This window comes from Colobus angolensis, unplaced genomic scaffold (genome assembly GCF_000951035.1).
Source record: "Colobus angolensis palliatus isolate OR3802 unplaced genomic scaffold, Cang.pa_1.0 Scaffold27, whole genome shotgun sequence".
NCBI classification, from domain to species: domain Eukaryota; kingdom Metazoa; phylum Chordata; class Mammalia; order Primates; family Cercopithecidae; genus Colobus; species Colobus angolensis.
The window spans coordinates 2,651,769-2,667,022 of NW_012115932.1; the positions used below are offsets into that span (position 1 = coordinate 2,651,769).

The 15,254-nt window shown below is 41.2% G+C and overlaps 1 protein-coding gene across 1 annotated transcript in view; it reads right to left on the reverse strand.

Annotated features, from left to right (window-relative positions):
* The window catches only part of EBF1 (early B-cell factor 1), a 403,442-nt gene that overhangs the window by 156,783 nt on the left and 231,405 nt on the right, over nucleotides 1–15,254 (reverse strand). The window lies entirely within an intron of this gene.

Sequence of the window (15,254 nt, forward strand, 5' to 3'; positions counted from 1 at the left end):
GGAGGGAAAGGGTGGAGAGAGGAAGGGGAAAGGGGTTCCTGTTTGCCAAAGAAAGCTGATATTTGGAAACTGTGCTTCAAGGAAAATAAATAAACTCACTTTTCAACCAAAAAAAAAAAAAAGTACATATAGACAAAAGGGATCAGCTGAAAAAGCTATTCTTCAAGGGAAGAAAAAAAAAGGCACAGAATCTTGCTAAGTACGAAAGTGTTTTGAAACTATTTTAAATAATCATTACCCTTTTAATATTCACCATATCTGTCTGTTCACTTTTCCCAGCATACCCTCCCTTGTCCCAATCTCAGCATCTTCATTTGTTGCCTGCCATCCCCTGACCTCACACATCATTGGAGATCATGAATTTAACTTGAGCAATGGATTTCATTGAAAAAAATCTCTGCATCCCAACACGCCACACACAAGCTGAGCTCAGATAAAAACAAGTGACTCCTTAATTTGGATTTAAAGCTCAGGACCAGTCTACAAATAAAAATGACCAGTGAGCATCATGCCCACAGAGCACTGACAATAATCTCCTGTGCTCCAAATTATTCTAGTCTATATTATGGACGATCCAATAAGTCTGTGTGTTCTAGTCCATAAAAATGTAAGAAGAAATTCATCATTTTGAAATCATAATGCAAAATAGAGTCTGACACTTTATTAAGCACTATTTCTCATGATCTCATAAGGATGCTGATGGAAAATGAAACTAAAGCAGTATCAGAGACGAACAATGACAGCATTTAGACTTCCTGAGGGTGCTTTGTAGCTCACAGGTCACTCGCTTGCCCTCCCCATGTGTCACTTTTGAACAGCTTCAGTTTAAACCTGAAACACTGGAAACATAATTCTGAAAAAAACTTTCATTTTATCACAAAATTGGTTGATCATTTACTAAAATGAAGAATGCTGGAATGGGATAAGACATGATATAATCCAGATATTCTTAACCTGCAGTCAGTGGGTGGTCTACATGCCATCCGTGATCACCCCAACATTGTATGCAAACTTTTGTATACTTGTTTTCCTGTGGAATGGGTCCAGAGGCTTCAGAAGATGATGGAAGGAGTCTGAATTGACTGCCAGAATCCTTTTTATTCTGTTTTGATAACAGTCTGCTATTCTCTTTTTAGAGAACATCTTCGCCCTCATTCAACAGTCTTTACATTTCAGCAGCATAAACGCATTCCTCACTAGGACCAAAGAGGCACTTGTGGTCTAGACCTGGCCAGTCAGAGCATCGTAACACCCAACTATACAACTGCTTTAGAGACTGGCATGTGACCCAAGTCAAACCAATCAGGCCCTATCTGAGCTAGTCTCAGGACTTTTGTTTGGGTGGCTTTAAAAAAAGAGATGAGATTTCCATTTATTAGAGTTGAACCCAAAAAGATGTGCAGCTGGGGTTGCTGGAAAATTCAATACATTTGGGATGAATCTATAATAGAATATAATCCATTCATATTCCACCTAGTAGAGATCACTGGAAAAGGGAGCTTTCATAGGTGGGGAGGAGAGAAGGTAGGAAGAGCTTACATCATACAATGCCCTCCAAGAAAGGTAAGGAGAAGTGGAGAAGGAGATGTGCTGAGAGGGTGGCAGGAGATGAGACAATCTCAAAAATGTAAGAGAGAGAATATTCAGTAGAGTGCTGTTAACTTTTAGGCTCCACAACTTCAATATTCTTAAGACTATCACATGCACACACGCACACACACTCACATACACATACATTTATGTATATATTTTTTATTTCTCATACAGAATTGCCATTTACTTTCAAAATTATAGAAGCTTTTAAATTCAGAGTCTCAAACTCAGACCCTACAGAGCCCAGGAAGGTTAATCAATGAGTGAACTAGGCTGCATGTAAAAACCACAGAGAGTACTGGGAATTATCAGAACTCAAGTGTCAATGTCTTGTCTTCAGGGACAGCTTAGCCAACTGATTCCACAGGGCAATATGGGTACAGTGTTGTCAGACCCTCCTATTTGAAGAGAAGCTGGAAATACATATTGTTAAGTGTGAAATTTGCCAATCTTCCAAACAACAGAAGGGCCAGACAAAACAAATCTGGTGGAGGGATGCAGTTTGCATCTCCTGCCCTAAACTGTAATAACCAAAGTGGCAGCAAGTAATTTGTCTGCAAGACTAGGGCAGGGCCACTTTGTGCCCATTTTAAAATAAAAACAATAACAAAACAAGGACCCCTGTGGCTCCACTAAATGGGACTCATTAAAAAACAAACATAGTTCTTGCTCTTGAAGCAATGGCTGTTTTGTTTGTTTTGTTATATTTAAGGATGCTGTCACTTGAAATTCAGATGTAGTCAAGCTTGATTTTCTCCCAGACCTTTGGCAGCTGACGGGTTGGGTGAAGGGAGACATTGGGAAAAGCATCTGGTCCCAGAAGCAAAAGTGAAGGCAGTGCATATTTACCAGCATGAGGCTGTCCACAGACAGTGAATAGAAACACAGGGAAAACCTCCAATACCCACCTGTTCACAGCTGGATTTCCCAGGGCACTTAATTTAATCAGAAGCAGCAAGTTTTAGTAGCATTTTACAATCAATTAACCATGCAGGAAACAAAACAACTGACTCGGTGCCTTCCTCCCTGCTTCTAAAGAGTCTGTGGCCTCAAAGTCAGCAATTTGGAACTCTCTGTATGGAAGAAGACGCCATCAAACCCAGCACAAACAAGTTTTTTCCCTTGCTACACTTAATGGGAGGACACTTGAATCTGGCCAGGCCTTGTTGGCATGGGAATCACTCCCATTTTCACATAAAGAGCACCCATTTTGGTTAGCATGTGCCAGGCACCAGGCATTACACAATCATTCCAGTGAATCCTCACCACCACACCTTTGTTAGGGCCTACTATATTCCCATTTACAGATGAATGTACTGAGGCAAGGGGAATTGGTAAAAGAGCCCAAGGTCACACATAAATGAAAGAACCAGGATCTGGGCCCAGAATATATTGTTCATAACAGAGAGCAAAATCTTAGCATAGAACTCGCTGATTTCCCCTGCACCGAGTTAAAAGTAAAACCATGTGGTAAGAGTCAGCTCCTGGTATTAATGGGGATAAACTTCCTTGTATCAAAAACAGGTATTCAAACTTATGCTAAATTCTATAGGCAATAATTTTCCACTAAATCAATAATGATTTTTAAAAACAGGCTCTACCCTTTTAAACTGTGCATCACTTTAAAATAAATCATTTCTAACTTTTCTTTAATTGATCCTCACAAAAAGTCTTGAAGTATATGACAGGGAGTGGATAAAGTCACTTCCATTTGATAGATGAGTCTACTGAAGCTCCAAGAAGTCAGGTGTCATGGCCAAGGTCACCCAGCTGATTAGTGGCAGCCTCTGCTTGCTACTCGTGAGCACCACAGCCATGGGAGCTACTTTTCACATCACAGACATACCAAGCTCTTCCCCACCCTGGGTCCTGGAGGGATCTGGCCCTATTCTCTCCCATCCTTCAGGTCTCTGAGACGTCATCTCCCCAGGAATATCTTCCTATATCCTACCTCAGTGGTCCCCCTCTCATTCCCCATCACTGTCACACCCAGATCCTATTATAGTGCTTGGCATCTGGCAGTCAAATATTTGCTAAGTGAATGAGTAAGTAAATTAATGCCTGATGACATCTCAACTTTTTGAATTTTCTAACTCATAATAGTGACTATGCATCAGTACTTTCTCCCCAGCACCTCTGGTCATCTGTAGAGTAACACATGAAAACAAATCCTGCCCCAGCAATACTTAAGGACCCACCTCCTGAAATGAGACCATGGTGAGACACCCCCTGCCCTGCCCCAAACACACACACTTGTTCTTCAATGTCTTTCTCAGTTGACTCCAGGCTAGATTCTTAAGTATGGCAGGAAGAGCCACACAAAGTAGAGGGTATAAATAAAAATGGTCATAAAACAATCGTTTATTAGAACAAAGTAGAGAGTCTTCAAAGTTAAGAAGAGAAGAAGCTACAGGCAGGTATAGCAGGCTACAATAGAGGTCCCTAATTCTTCTCTGAGTTTTCATCTCTCTCTCTGGGGTTCTTCTGCTGATGGCTACCAGATGTCAGAGAGGGGCCTTTGAGAGAAACCTGACACAATCCTGCACCCCAGTTTAAGCAAAATGGTGTGCTGAGAGAGCATTGGGTCTGCTTGAATCTAGTATGTGTTCCCTCTCAACCAGTCTACTCCCAAAACCATTCCCTGAAGCCTGAGAGTGTTTTGAGTGTTGTTTTTGATATGGAAGGCTCTTCTCTTACAAAGATAATGATGATAAATTGTTCTCAAAGTGAACAGCCTGGGAAAATATGGGATTTTATGTATTTTTCCTTGAACTATGGAATCAAGTTTGCCTACACACTCTAGTGGTGTGGTGATTCTTAGCCAAGATGACTCAGAATACCAATTTCCTTTTGATGATGGTTGATTCTTTTAGAGGGAAAGATTGCTCCAAAGTAGCCTAACTGAATACTTTACCAAGTGCTAGGCTTTAGAAAAATAATGAGTTAAGCACAGCTAATGTTTATACTACATTTAGTACATTTTTTTAGTCCTCACAGCAACCTTATGCTCCCCCATCCACTCACCCTGCCTCCATTCCTGTCCCAGGGCTCCAGGTAAGAAACCAGCTGAATCACAGGGAGATTAAGTAACTTGCCTGCCAACAGATAGCTCGTGGCAGGTTCAGACAAGATTCAAATGCAGAGTCTCACTAGACAACTTGTGCTCAGAAGAACTGCAACTGGGCTGAGAACCTGGGTTCCCCTTACCACTGTAGGGTACAGCAATATGCCTGTACTGGCAGCTACTACCATATTTCCCTCCGTCCTTAGACACTACATGGTAAAATCTGGCAACATGCCTCATTTTAAAAAATTGAGAAAAAAAAAAACAAAACAACAACAAAAAACCTTTCTTCTGCCCTTGAAGCAATCACTTCCTTCCTTCGTAATCTGGAACAAAACTACCTTTGCCATCTTCTCTCTCCTACTCTCTACCTCAGAGAGTATGTTGATCTGAAGACCAACAAGGTTGGTTGGCTCTAACCCTGTTAGATCCTCTGCATTCCCTCAGCACCCCTTCTACTTGGCCAACTCAGTAGTTTTGCCAATGCTGTGGCTCTCTCCTTGCAAACTTTCTCTTCACCTCTCCCATCCGTTCTCATCTGAACAACACATCATCCCATCCATCAAATGTCACATGCACTGGGACACTCCCCTGGCTGTCCCCCAAAATCTCTCCAAACTCTCTCCTCTGTGCTTCTGCTACAATTAATATGTTGCAAAATATCAAGTTTCACATCTCTGTTGCCCCTAGAAACAAGTTCCTATCCATTCACAATGACATAAATTTTTCTAAGATTGAAGTCCCGAAGACCAAATTTCACTCACATTCCAAGTATAATCTTTTTGGTGCTATTAATCATTGGACTAGAATCCTGCACTGGGCTATTTATACTCTTTGAATTGTTCACATTTCTTCCCTTAGGAACTAAACAAAAAAAAGTAAACATAAGTGCTTTCGTGCCTCAACTAAGACAGTCCATTCACTAAGAGTTTCATGATGGTGTTGGGTAGCAGTTTTCCATACTAAACATGGAGAGAGGGGAAAAAATCCATTTTACTTTGATTTCTTGCTTTTCGCTGGAAAGCTTTATAAGTTGCTTCTTGGTCTCACCTAGTAGAAGGGTCACTGCCTTAGCTGGGATTGTGACAAGCCTCTCCAGAATTAGAGTACTTTATTATCACATTAGTACTGGAAAAAGTCACATAATTAACAGAATTTATCCTCATTTACTCTGTAAAAGCACTAATATTCAATCTCTCTGCCTCTGTTTAATTACTTTCCTTAACACAACTTTTTTTTCCAAGCTGACCCTTCGCGGGCTCATCTGCAGAAACGTGTTAGAACTTCTTCTCCCTCTCCTCCATTTAAGTGGCTAGACTTTATTCATTTGAATAAGCATAAAAGGTACACCATAAGGTCTGTCATAGTTCACACAATGCCTTTGAATTAGCAGCCGTGATGGTGTCATGCTTTTGCTAGAGATCCTCTGTTCAGAGTAAGTGATGACAGCCACCAGAATTACTGTTAATTGTAATATGACACTGGCATTTCACTGGCTGCATCTAGTGGTAAACTTGCATTAGTTCAGGTTCCTAAGAAATTCAGAAGCTGAGACACGGCAATTCTTCAAAGAGAACAGCAGACCCCCCGACACATGCTACCTTCTCCGGTACTGCTTCTTCATACCCGCTTGCTCAAAAGAATAGGAAACATGCACATACACACACACACACACACATCAAAATAAAGCCACCTCTGGATAACAACGTCATTAGGTAACAAATCTGGAAGGCACTGGCTTGCTCTGAAGACTGCGTTCTCCTCCTTTTAAGCAGCAAAGTATAAACTAGAGAAATCAAGGCTTAAGGGACAAACATTTAGTAGAGGCTGAATTTCTACTGCCCTTTTTCTGAAACATACATTTTAAAAATGTACCTCTGTATTTCACATCGAGGCAGCCTGCTCCAGAAGATGGGGGCTCAGAGGAAAGGAAGAGGGGCTTGGCTTGAACAGATCTTTTGGTGTGGAAGTAGTTGGTTCACTTTTCCGGAAAGGTAAAGCCCTCCTGATGAGGTCAGGGTGGGGCCAGGTGAGTGACAGTGAGACAGTGAATAAAATGGGCAGCTGTTCTGGCTCATTAGACAGTGAGCTTCAGAAGTAAAGGACTCAGGCAGTTTGCTCCTGCCCGACATCCATGGGTGGTCTAAAAGACTTTCACCACAATCATTGCCACCCAACAACTTGTTTATCTACCAAAAGAAAAATCAGCCCTTCTCAATTTTGCATACAAGAGATGCATCTCAATGGTAATGTGAAAAAAGGGCCAGTAAGAGTTCTTTCTTATCTGTCCTCCATTTGAATCAAGTGGTATGCATTTATATTGGTCTTTAACTCAAATTAGAATCACTTTGTGGACCTCATATATTATATGGCCCATGTTCACTGGAAAATCAGAGCTCTCTCTGACCTCCAGGCTTTAGTTCAAACATTCCTTTTGCCTATAATGCCTTTCTCTCCCTTCCAACGACACCCAATCCTTCCAGGTCTGGTTAAGATTCTCCCACTCCTCATAAGACTTCCCAGATTTTCACATTTGGAGTTGATATCGCTTCTCCATACAACTGAGGTGTCCAAGGTCTGTGAGTGTCTTTCTTACAATACTGAGGTCATTTTATACTTTGTGTATCTGTGCATGAATCTGATGGCTTCAATTGGCTGTGAACACCTAGAAGGGGTTAAGGGGGATGAGGCTTTGCTGAACCTCACTGACCACACCTGGGACTATTTCTGGCTGAAACAAATTCACTTGTACCTCTAAAGCCACCTCTGGATAACAATGTCACTTAACGTGTGGTCAACACTTCATTTTGGCCCTGGAAGTTGGCCACTTCCCACCTTCAAGCCTCTGTGCATACTGTTCCCTCTTTCTGGAAAGCTGTCTGTCTACTGCAAGGTAATCGAGCCCACTCCTCAAGCCAACTCCAAATCCACCTTGATCACCCTGGCCAGAACAGCATTATCTAAATTCCCAAGGCTTTTGTTGATATCTCATCGGTCACTTAGTACCTTGTACTCTGCCTATCTGCATTTACATTTCATATCTGGTCAACCAGATTATAACCATCTATGTGAAGGGAACATACTTTATACGATCCTGTTTCCTCCCCAGTGCTTAGTAGAATGTTGTTTGTACATCACTGTTTGGTGAATAAATGAACATTAGTCTAACATTTCACTTCGGGATCTCCAAAAAAATAAGACAAGTATTGATGGATACATTCCCACAGTACTGCCAATAAACTTCTACTTCTGCAGCTACTAATGATGCTATCAACATGATTACAATTATTCTTATTTTTAAAGTTACCATTATTTGAGTGCTTACTATGTGCAAGGTCATTTGCTAAGCACTTTACTAATGTAATCTCATTGAATGCTCACAACAACCCTAAGATAGTAACTACTAAGGTAGTCACTATCAATAGTCCACCTGCCTGAGGCCACAAATCTAGTACTTGAGGTACCCTGGATTCAAATCCAGACATGACTAAGGCCAGTATCTGTGTTCTTGTTCACGACACTATTTGTAGCCACCTGATCACAATTTGGAAGGTATTCACATATGTGTGAAGAACGCCTACTCACCCTGGCTTCCAACATAGGAATGCAGATCTGGGGTATAAATGACCCCACTCAGAGTGTGGAGACAAGCCACCACTATGTGGACAAGAGCCACCTCTCACAGTTTCCACTGAGAAAGGACTTGACTGCTATCTTGGCATGGTTCTCTTCAGTGCCACTGAGCCCTTTTCACTTTTAGAAAGACAAGAAAACCCTCACTGCCTGCTTTTCTGAGCCAATGTGATCAGCTTGAATTTTAAGAGTTGTTGCTTAAGGTTTTGTAAGACAAACAAGTGACATTTTCTGATGGTTCAGACTCTTTTACTCCTCCTCCCCTTCAGTCTGAGTCCATGGCGCATCCTGTGTCTCTGTTGCATGAGTTTTTCGGTGCATAAATCCCTTTTGCCTCAGAACTCTGGTATTGCCATCATGACATCCACCTCCAGCACCCTGCACAGGGGTGAGCATGGGCCTCTAACCATCAGCTGTTTCACCATGTCAGTATCACAGGGAGAAGGACACACATTCCAGAGGTGAGTAGATTAACCTCCAAGATGACACTCAGTTTCAGCTTTAGCCTTCCTAAATCCTCAACAAAAACTTTAACAGCCAGAACTGATTTAGGACCTTAACTGTAAATCTCCTCTCTTCTCATGCACTCACTAAAGGGGTGATGAGTAAAATCAACTGGGACCTTTTCTGGTCACTTGTCCCCTGTGTCCCCTGGAGGATTCAAGGTGATGGCTAAGAACTCTCATTATCAAGAATCTCACTCAAAGGCAGGCTAAAAAAAATAAAGGAACTGGAAGCTGAAGAGAAACATTACTAATGCCGTCTATCAAACGGGGATTTGTGAAAATATCTGAAGCAAAATCATTCATGTATAGAAATGAAGCCAACCTAGTAGAATGTTAAAAACAGCAGTAACCGAATGTACACTCAATTTTTAGAGCCTTGCTAATCAGCAACAGAGTCCTGCCATGAGAACACATCTCCTTTTCACTCAAGCGAGGATCTGCAGGGGCATTTTCAAAAGTAAATAAATGTCCACAAAGAACAAAAAAAGATCAGTAGAGAATTAAGTCTCTCAAGAACATCCCTGACAAAATAAACCCCATGTTTATGTACACTCCCTGCATTGGCCTGAGCCAGAAATGTTCCCTGCAACTTGAAACCAATGGCACAGGAGTTGAGAGAAATGTCCGGAATTAGCTTAGTCAAATGCTACCTTCAATTAATTCTCCTCTGCTGCTTAACAAGATCCCAGGGCCAAAGCAGTTTCGTTTGACTTTAGCAATTCCCACTTGTTTTGGCCATTATGCATCACCTTGCCTTTTCTTTGGTTATGTGGCATCTTACATGGAGACACTCTTTAAAATTCCAAGTGGCATATTTTGAAATAGTGTCTAGCTTTTTTTTCTTATAAAGGTTTATTGTAAAAAAAAAAAAAAGTTTAAAATAGAAAATTCATATAAATAAAAACCACCTGTATCCCATTTTGTCCCAATCTCTTCAAGTACATACAAATTTAATAACCATATACAGATACTATATCCTTTTTTATGTTATTTCATATCTTCAAAATATTATTTTACCCCATAACATTTCACCATATACAGGAGACATTCAAATGATCTCCTAATGTTTGATTACTTTCAATTTTTTTTTTTTTTTTTTTTTTTTGAGACAGGAGTCTTGCTCTGTCGCCCGAGCTGGAGTGCAGTGGCCAGATCTCAGCTCACTGCAAGCTACGCCTCCCGGGTTTACGCCATTCTCCTGCCTCAGCCTCCGGAGTAGCTGGGACTACAGGCGCCCGCCACCTCGCCCGGCTAGTTTTTTGTATTTTTAGTAGAGACGGGGTTTCACCGTATTAGCCAGGATGGTCTCGAGCTCCTGACCTCGTGATCCGCCCGTCTCGGCCTCCCAAAGTGCTGGGATTACAGGCTTGAGCCACCGCGCCCGGCCTACTTTCAATTTTTTTTTGCTATGATAAATAATCCCTTGGTGAACATCCTTATAAGTAAAATTTTATCTGAATATCCAAGGATTGCCTTAAAATAATTACCTAGGACAAGAATGTCTGAGTCAAAGGTGGCAGATTGCTGGAGATGGAGGGTGAAATAGTTTCATCTGAAAAAAAATGTTGGCATAGGTCAAGGTAACTTGAGATTCAGCCAAAGTAGGCTGGGAAAACTTCAAAAAGTGGCCCAATGGTGTAAATGGTTTTGATAGGTTTGGTTCCAGGAACATCCAATATTTATTTAAAAAACAACAACACACAAACAAACAAAAACTGCAGTGAAGCAAGCAGCACATATTGCATATCCATAGTTCCAACCTGTTTTCACCTGATATTCTAGAATGCATTGAAACCCATGACAATGTAGTTACCATGTTGGGCTAGAAGTAACCACAAAGGAAGGCTGTCTCAGAGAAGCCCCCTACGTGCCACTATGCTTCTCCCACTGTACCTACTACAGGGCTGAGAAAAGGACTCAACTACAGCAAAGCCAGTTAATATTGGATACAATCAGGTTTTCTACTTGGCCCATGCCACCACCAAGATACCATGTCCAAGAATAGGGTGAGAGAAAGCTAGTTTTTTAAGTGATCTCTACTTAAAATCTGAATGAAGTTATATCCTCCCAGAGAAACTGCATCCTTTGAAAAGTAGACACCATATTGTGAACTTAGGCTTTAAGGAAAATTCAAAACAAGTGACCTACAATATGATTATCATTTTCTTAAAATTATACCTTGAAATTGTTCAACAAGAACATCTGATCAGGAACAGCAGTCCTTCATTAGACTCACATTCTTGAACGATTGAATTCTACAGACCCTGACTTTGATTTTGAAGACTTTTTGTTTTCCTGAGAAGTCAACCTCAAATACAACTGCTATTGACTCAAATTATATGTGATCACTTCTCACTGTCACATGGCATCAAGTCCACCATTTACAGTTTGACACCAAAAACCCAGTCAGCTAAATCTCTTGCTCCCCATCCCATATCCTTTACATTCCTTTATACTAAAGGTTTGTAACCTTCGTGCTTATGGTCTGGAACTCTAACTCACTTGACGTTTCCTAAACCCTCTGAGATCTCTTAAGCCTCCTCAAATGCTATTTCATCCCCCCATGTAAGTCCTCACCCCTGCAGACTCCCGGTCTAAAAATTCCCCTATATTTCAAGAATGATCACAACTCCTAGCTCTCCCTCTAGGAAGCCTTCCCAAGTTCCTCCAGGCAGACATAGAACATCCCACCTCAGTTTTCCATGGCACATTCCTCCAGAACCACATCCGGCACATTGCTCCATGACTGTCACTTACCAATCTCCCCTTACCTAGCTAGACAGTAAGATCCTTGAAGATAAGTATGTTCATCACTGTATCCTCAGAACCTGAGCTAGAGCTTATAAATATCTGCTTGATTCTGAAACAATAAATGATAAAATGCTACCTACAATTAAGAAATAATTGAGAACCCAAAATAAAGTAACAGAGACCAAGAGCCTGAAAACACTCTAGCTGTAAACTGTGTGTGTGTGTGTGTGTGTGTGTGTGTGTGCAGAGTATCGTGGCTTATTGTAAAAGAATCATGTGCTGGAATGTTTGCAAAACCAAATTGTATTAATAAAAAACATCTGCAGCTTTATACTGTGTGACCATAATCTTGACTTATTTTCATAAAATGCAGAGTATCATTTATAATGATAAATACAAGCTCTGTAAAGTCTCTTTAAAATAACTCAAACTTTTTCTTTGGTGTGCTCTAAACATATTTTATGTAAATGATGCCAAAGTCTCATGAAAATACACAGAAACCGGAAGTTCAATGGCAGCAGATGCAGAGACTCCTCACAGAGTTACTGAGGGGGTATATCAAATCTAACTCAGGGAGCAGGTGTGGCGGCTCACGCCTATAATCCCAGCACCTTGGGAGGCCGAGGCAGGTGGATCACTTGAGGTCAGGAGTTTGAGACCAGCCTGGCCAACATGGTGGAACTCTGTCTCTACTAAAAATACAAAAAATTAGCTGGTTGTGGTGGTACACGCCAGCTACTAGGGAAGCTGAAGCAGGAGAATCACTTGAATCTGGGAGGCAGAGGTTGCAGTGAGCCGAGAACATGCCACTGCACTCCAGCCCGGGTGACAGAGTAAGACTCAGTCTCACACACACACAAAATAATAAAAATAAATAAATCTAACTCATGGGTCACCTTAGAAATGAAGAGATTACTGGTTTTTAAACTAACCAAGATCTGGCACTGGATTTATTTAAAATCTCATATAGTCTTGTCTGTCTTGTCTTTCTGCCAAGCCAAAGGGGCAAGGGAAACTGCTGTAAAAATGAGGTACTCATGGACTACAAGAATGAGGAAGAAATACTGGAGTTGTCTAGAGTAGCTTTTTACCCAAAGAAAGGATCCCTTCCCCAGGGTCCCTGAAAAATGGTTGCCCCAGTAGTTATATGCCTGTCCTGGTTGCTGGAGTGGATAAGATAGGAGAGCTCTCTCCCTCCATCGACTGACTTTCTAGTAGGGGAAAAAAGACAAAGAATAAGTGAAAGACTCACAAGTAATAATGTCAGTTACTGACTCCAGCTATTAGAAAAGAAAGGATGGCAGATGGAAAGTGATTGCTGCTAGAAAGGGGAGAAGAGATCTTGGAAATTATGCTATCTTGGCTGGGACTTGAAGGGCAAGAAGGAGCCCAGCCATGCCAAAACCCAGAAAAAGCATTCCAGTCAGTGCAAAGGCCAGTGTGGCTACAGCACAGTGAGCAAGAAGGAAGGTGATGTGAAGGCAGTTCCAGGAGAGGCAGGATCATTCCAGCTCTAACAGAGAGCAGCCCGTCATCGGGAGGTGGTCCTTCCCTTCGGAGCTGAACAATTCTGCAAGGAGGTGCCCTCTTCCTGAGAACTGAATTCTGCCCTCCTATCATTTACCTTCAGAAACTTCAGTTTTGAGCTTGGATTCAGATAGCATTACATCTCCTTCTTCCCTGAGACAACCCAAAAATAATTTAAATCAGAGAAACTGGCCACCTTCTCTTCCCAGGACTCTTTTCCAGAATAAGCCTACTTTAGTTTTCCACCCCTTCAAGATAGGAATCACAAACCCTTCCCATCCTGATCACCCTTTTCCAAATACTCTCTAATTAGACAACAACCCTCCTCAATTATGCCAGAACTGAGCAAGCCTCCAAAATGTTACAGGCAGCACAGCAGGTTGGTTATGACATGAACTTTGTTAAAAAAGGTTCCATTCTGGGCCCTACCACTTATCAGTTGTGTGACCATAACCAAGTCACTTAACCTTTCTAAGCCTCTGCCTCCTTATCTGTAAAATGAGAACTATAATATCTACCTTGAAGGATTATTCTGATAAGTAAGTAAGAGAATATATATAAAGTTCCAAGGGCTATGGATGGCATATAGTAAATGCTCAGTAAGGTTAAGCTAGTACTAATTTGATGATGATAATAATGGTGATAATAGGATCACAATCATTCCCCATCTTGATCTAAAATCTGTATTTGTTCAAATTCAAGTTTAAGATATATTTGTTGTGCTGTGTTGTACTGGGTTTGCTGTAGTAGGGTAGGGGAATAGCAGCCATATACATTTCTACTGAACCTTTTCCCCCAGATCTTTTGCATATAATACAATCACCCTAATCTGATCATAGTAACAGAGAAAGATCAATAAAGAACTAAACCATAAAACCGGATACTTCTAGGCTCCAATTACTGCAGGAATATAACCATGTCCATATCACACAGATAATGCTGCAAATACTTAAACAATGTCAGCAGATCACCTTCCTGGAGGCAAAAGAAAGGTCTTATCCACCCTTGTTGGAGCAAATACGTTAGTCCTCAAATACTAGTAAGAGTGGAGAAAGGGGGAAGTTAGAGGTCCCTCTAGGCTAATGGTATCACATTTGATGATCAAACTCACACAATGTTAGATCTCAAAGGGACCCAAATGAAACATATCATAGGCATGGAAATGGAAGTTCAGAAAGGTGAAGGCACTGGCCCAAGGTCACAAAGCTAACTTGGGTCAAAGCTGGGTCTCTTAATCTCTTCCCAGAAGCCATCCTAAGCAAACCAGTTGCAGACCTAAGTCCCTCTGGACAGGCCCTCTTGATCTCCTTCAAAGCCTTCTTGCAGAAATGTCCTCTGAGACAGGAGAGAGTCAGGTTTCCCCATTTCCATGGTTTGTAACCCTAACTCATCTGAACTCAGAGTTCCTTAGGGAGTAGAAAGTCAAGGCTGGCATCTCCAAAGCTGCATAAATCTCTCACCTAAGGAACATCATCATTTTTCTCTTGTCACAACCCTTCCAGCCTAATATTTGACAGCTCTGATCGGGTACTGTCCAAACATTTATTAAAACATTTTAAATGATGAATATATCCAATTATTACTATTAATGTAGCTAATACTGACTAATGAGGGGGAAATGCAGGAGCCGGTGTCCCGCAATTCATTACCCCTGCCTTGTCAACAATTCAAAGCCCGAAACCTAATCATCCATACCGGGCCCTGTTATATTTCACACGTCACTTTTAATAAGTCACTCAGTGCCTATAAATTAATGTAACATGTCGGCGTTTATGAGTGCGGCTTTGTCGCCGTTAACAAATGATGTTCTGGCCCAGTCTACAACAGCTAGGCAGTGACGAATGATGAAAGATGATTTCTTTCCAAACTATAAACTATACACTAGGGACTCCAGTTATATATACATATATATATATATATATATATAGCCACATAGTGCATACATCTAAGCACATACAGACATACCACACAAACTAAAAAAGCATGCCAACACACAGAGGCACAAACATGGAATAAATATGATGCATAATTTTTCACAAAGAGCTATGCAATAACCCCTGCACTTTCTTCTCTAAAAGGTTAAACAGGCAGCACTAGGAACCATGACAGTCTCATAAATGTGATCAATGTCAATTTCAAATTTGTTGTAAGTTCTGGTCTATTGTGCCTGGCCAGGTTTC